The sequence below is a fragment of the Mastomys coucha genome, unplaced genomic scaffold (genome assembly GCF_008632895.1).
Source record: "Mastomys coucha isolate ucsf_1 unplaced genomic scaffold, UCSF_Mcou_1 pScaffold8, whole genome shotgun sequence".
Taxonomy (NCBI): Eukaryota; Metazoa; Chordata; class Mammalia; order Rodentia; family Muridae; genus Mastomys; species Mastomys coucha.
Window position 1 is genome coordinate 61,222,031 of NW_022196914.1, and position 5,670 is coordinate 61,227,700.

Here is a 5,670-nt window from a genome sequence, read left to right on the forward strand (position 1 = left end):
CCTTCCTGAGTTTCCTTGCCCTGTGAGGATAGAAGTTCATGTGACTTCTCCACCATGGAACACACTATCCAGGGCAACCCAAATGGTATTCTCTGGCCATGGTTTCTTCTCTTTGGAGGGAGAGCTGTGCTTTGCTCTGGAGGCTAACTATTAATGCCACATTGTGTTCTAGTTTGGGAACCAAACAACCAAGAAGTAACAATCCCTTCTTTAGGAATTAAACTATGCCAGGACAGTCCCTTGGTCCTTGTCCTGCCTGTCTTATGTATAGCCAATCTGAGCTAAAATGAACATTTGCTGTTTCCTCTCCCTGAAATGTTAGGAAACACCATGGCCCCTTCTGTCCAGTAGACGTTTTCCTGTGTGTTGCCTGGCTGTGCCGCTGGTGGCCATGTCAGCACTGGCCCTTCACCTTTGCCTATTTCAGAGCTCTTTGGTTTAACTAACACCTGTGTGGGAGATCCATCCATCTCAGCAGGGATGGCGATGATGAGGTTTGCATGCTCATCTGAGTGGTAAGATGCAGTCTGTGTGCTTGGCTTTCCTGTGAGTCATCCCTGTGGGGAGCAGAACCATAGTCAAGGGAGACCAGGCCTGTCCTGGTCAAAAGTGGAACATGGGGCAAAGCACTACCTGGTCTTAGCAGATGTCATGCCTACAGCAGTGGCCCACATTCCCCTAGGCTTCAGGTAGAGCCCAGGTCTAACATCCTATGTCACCTGCATCTGAAGTTCTGGGGTGCTGCCCTTCTGCCTGGTTTGGCCATCTTTCCAGGTGCTTGCTTTACATGTTGCACCACATTGTGGGCTTATTTATCAGCGTAGCATTTCACGTCTTTTCACATTTCCTCTTCCCGCCCTTTCTTCTGGACCTTCCAAAGTCTTGCTGTGTAGCTTATGCTGCTTTAGACCTTACTGGATCAACAGTCTTATAAGTTCTGGGATTGCTTTCTGAGGCAAGAAGATGCATAGCCTTGTTGGCACGGTGGGGCATGTCTTTAGGTTGATGGATCTAAGTTTGTGCCCACCCTGATCTACACAGCGAGTTCTTTTTTATTTTTATTTTTTATTTTATTATTATTATTATTATTTTGGTTTTTCAAGACAAGATTTCTCTGTATAGCCCTGACTGTCCTGGAACTCACTCTGTAGACCAGGCTGGCCTTGAACTCAGAAACCTACCTGCCTCTGCCTCCCAAGTGCTGGGATTAAAGGCATGCACCACCACTGCGAAGCTACACAGTGAGTTCTAGGCCAGCCAAGGGTACGCAGTAATTGTAACCTCCCCACCCCCCGCAAAAAAAAAAAGCTACACACTATGGTAGTTGATCTTTGCTACACCTGGGATTAAAACAAAAAACACATTCTGTATTTTTTTAAGGAAACGAAAGACTGGCAGTCTCAACTAGTTTGGACCACAGGATCTCTTAGGCACTGAGACCCCACCAGGCAGGATACACCAGCTGATATGAGGCCCCTGACACATATATGGCAGAGGACTGCCAGGTCTGGACTCAGTCAGAGAGGGTGCACCTAAACCTTGAGAGACATGGGGCCTCAGGGAGTAGGAAGGTCTGGTGGAGTGGGGGTCGGGATGAGGACATCTTCTTGGAGATGGAGTGGGCAGGTATGGGATGCGAGCAGTCGGGGGTAGACCAGGAGGAGGATGGAGTCTGGACTGTAAAAAAGGATTAAGAAATAAATAAATGAGGGCTAGAGAGATAGCTCAGCGGTTTAGAGCATTGACTGCTCTTCCAGAGGTCGTGAGTTCAATTCCCAGCAACCAGATGGTGGCTCACAACCATCTGTAATGGGATCTGATGCCCTCTTCTAGTATGTCTGAAGACAACTACAGTTTACTCACATAAATAAAATAAATCTTTAAAAATAAATAAATAAATACGAAACAAAAATTCCAGAATTGTTATTACACCCTATCTCAAACAAAAAAAAAAAATGAACAAAGTATATTCTCTCCAGTACACCCATTTCCTTGAACTTCTGCAACATTAAAAAAAAAAAAATTGAGCACCAGGCAGTGGTATAGCACACACCTTTAATCCCAGCACTTGGGAGGCAGAGGCAGGTGGATTTCTGAGTTTGAGGCCAGCCTGGTCTACAGAGTGAGTTCCAGGACAGCCAGATTTCCACAGAGAAACCCTGTCTCGAAAAACAAACAAATGAAAAAAAAAATTGAGGGCTGACAAGATGGCCTAGTGGTTAAGAGCACGGGCTGCTCTTCCAGAGGTCCTGAGTTCAATTTCTGGCAACCCTATGTTGGCTCACAACCATCTGTAATGGGATCCAGTACCCTCTTCTGATGTGTCTGAAGACAGCTACACTGTACTCATAAATAAAATAAATAAATATATCTTTTTTAAAGTATTGCATATTAGTGATTCGCCTACATGAATGTCTGTGTTGTGAGGTATCTGCCAGAGAAGACTACTCGGACACCGGTTCAAGCCAATAGAAAGTCTTTATTAGCTGGCTGGCTACAATACCAGGCTTTTGAACCCATGCACTCCCAAGCCTTTCTCAGGGTGAGCTTTTAAGCAAAAAACAAACAAACAAAAACACATCCTAGGCTGACGCACTTCAGTTAGCCAGAATAGTTAGTTGAAGAGGAACTACAGAAGCCAACAGCAAGGTTAGTGCACTCAGGGTCTTTCCTAGAACTTATGGACTTTCGTGGGTTATGTCTTTCTTTTTGGTATGTGTTGCTGCTTTACTGGTGGGTTCCAAGGGTGAATGGTACTTCCATCTTGGCATTAGTTGTGCTAGGGTCTGGGGAGCCTGTTACATCTGTGATCTACTTATGTGCCTGGTAGTCATGGAGTTGAGAAGAGGGCATCAAGTCCTCCTGGAATTGGGGTTACACATGGCTATGTGCTAGAAATCAAACTCAGGCTCTCTAAAAGAGTAGCTATGCTCAAACTCAACTGAACAATCTCTCCGGGCCCACCATGGGCTTTTTTTTTTTTTTTTTTTTTAAGACAGGGTGGCCGGGCAGTGGTGGCGCATGCCTTTAATCCCAGCACTTGGGAGGCAGAGGCAGGTGGATTTCTGAGTTCGAGGCTAGCCTGGTCTACAGAGTGAGTTCCAGGACAGCCAGGAATATACAGAGAAACCCTGTCTCGAAAAATCAAAAAACACACAAACAGACAAGACAGGGTGTTTTATAGCATAGGCTGGTCTCCAACTTGCGATGAAGGTGAATGAGCATGGCCTTGGTCTTCTGATACTCCCATCTGTTAGTCTTGAGTGTAGGGATTATAGGTATGCACCATCAAGCCTGGTTTGCATGGTGCTAGGGATTGAAGCCACGGCCTTGTACATGCTGGGTGGGCATTCTACCAACCAACCAATGTGCATCCCAAGCATTCTCTTTCTTTTTTCTTTTTGGTTTTTTGAGACACGGTTTCTCCGTGTAGCCCTGGCTGTCCTGGAACTCACTCTGTAGACCAGGCTGGCCTTGAACTCAGAAACCCACCTGCCTCTGCCTCCCAAGTGCTGGGATTAAAGGCCTGCACCACCACTGCCCAATCCATCCCTAGCATTCTCTAGACCAGTGGTTCTCAATCTTCCTGAAATTGCAACCCATTAATACAGTTCCTCATGTTGTAGTGACCCCAACCCTAAAACTATTTTTGTTTCTATGTTATAACTGTAACTTTGCTAGTGTTATGAATTGTAATGTAGCGGGGTGGTGGTGGCGCACTCCTTTAATCCCAGCACTTGGGAGGGATTTTGTGTAGCCCTGGCTGTCCTGGAACTCACTCTGTGGACCAGGCTGGCCTCGAACTCAGAAATCCACCTGCCTCTGCCTCCCAAGTGCTGGGATCAAAGGCGTGCACCACCACTGCCTGGTTACAAACCACCTTTTAATACAATTCCATGCCATGGCTTCTCTAAATAAAACATCCTTAAAATCTAGTTCTGTAGGCATCTTCTGTTTCCTGCCTACTCCTCAGAGAACATCTGGGTCAGTATTCAACAGGAGTCTTGTTATTATCAGACTGGCCACAGAGTTGGCTGACATGTCTGATTAAGTGGCCTCTGGCCAGCTGTGTGCCAAAAGGAATGGTAGAGGGCAGACACTGGCTTTTAAAGGGATAGCAGCTCTTTGTCTGAGAGTTCAGAGGTCTGGGAAGTCAGGTCTTTGAACCTTTGGAAGCATCCACCTAAATGTCCTATATCAGGTATGAACTGGAGTTTCTTCTGCAGCCTGGTTGATCAGAGCCTCCGTGGTTTGTGGAGAGTTGGAATGCTGTAGACCAAGAGCTAATATTATCAGGGGCTATCTTTAGTCCTTGTGATGGTTTGAATATGCTTGGTCCAGGGAGTGGCACTATTAGGAGATGTGGCCTTGTTGAAGCAGGTATGGCCTTGTTGGAGGAAGTGTGTCACTGTGGCCTTGAGCTTTAAGACCTTCATCCTAGCTCCCTGGAAGCCAGTCTTCTCCTGTTTGCCTTCTGAACAAGATGTAGAACTCTCAGCTCCTCCTACACCATGCCTGGCTGGATGTTAATGAAGTGAATCTCTGAACCTGTAAGCCAGCCCCAATTAAATGTTGTCCTTATGACTTGCCTTGGTCATGGTATCTGTTCACAGCAGTAAACCCTAAGACAGTACTCTTATCAGCCATTATAATCCATTTTTTTTTATCTGAAATAACATGTTTTTAACTACTAGGTACAATCTTTGGAATGCATTAACTAAATTATTGGACCACTAGCTATGACCCCAAAACTAAGCATGTCATCAGATAACACCTGAATTTGTGACTTTTCTTGTTGCTCTGACCAAATACCTGACAAGGAGGAATCGAAGGGAGGAAGGGTTTGCTTGAGGAATAGTTGATGCTCACAAGGGAGGCATGGCAGCGGGCATGTAAGGCATTCGGTAACATGTCATCTGCAGGCAGGAAGCAGAGAACCTGCAGGAAGTAGGAGCAGACTATAAAACTCCAAGGCTGCTGCTGGTCCCATGAGGTCCTCCATGAAGTGCCATCTCCTGAAAAATGCTACAGCTTGAGCTGGAGAGAAGGCTCAGTGGTTATGAGCACTGGCTGCTATTGCAGAACACTTGGTTTCTTTCCCAGCATCCCCATGGTAGTTCACAATTACTCATAACTCCAGTTCCAGGAGTTCTGATGTCATCTTCAGAACTTCAATGACACATACAGACATGCAGGCAAAACACTCATACATATTAACTTAAAAATAAACATATTAAAATCCCACAGCTCTCCAAAATAATGCTATCAGCTGGAGGCCAAATGTCTGAATAAATACATTTCACGCTCAAACTACAACTACAGGTTTCCCCTTAGCTGCCAGCCACCTAGCATCCTGCCTAAGGTATTTGGCATTGGCATTGATTTATTGTAGCCGGCGCAGTCTTCTCGCCGGGAAGAAGACACGCGGACACTAGGTTCCTTCTGCAGCAACTGTTTATTTGTCTCCATCCATAGTGAAAAAAGGGGTCGAGCCCAAAATCTGCACTGCTTATATACACCACAGTGGGCGTATCTGCCCACAGCGTGGTGTGTCTGCTCATGATTGGCTGTTCGCTCGCTCATTACCCTACGTAACTCCCCAGGATGGGCCGTGACATGGCGTCCTTTTCACTCTACGCACATGCACCAACAGTTCTCTACGCACATGCG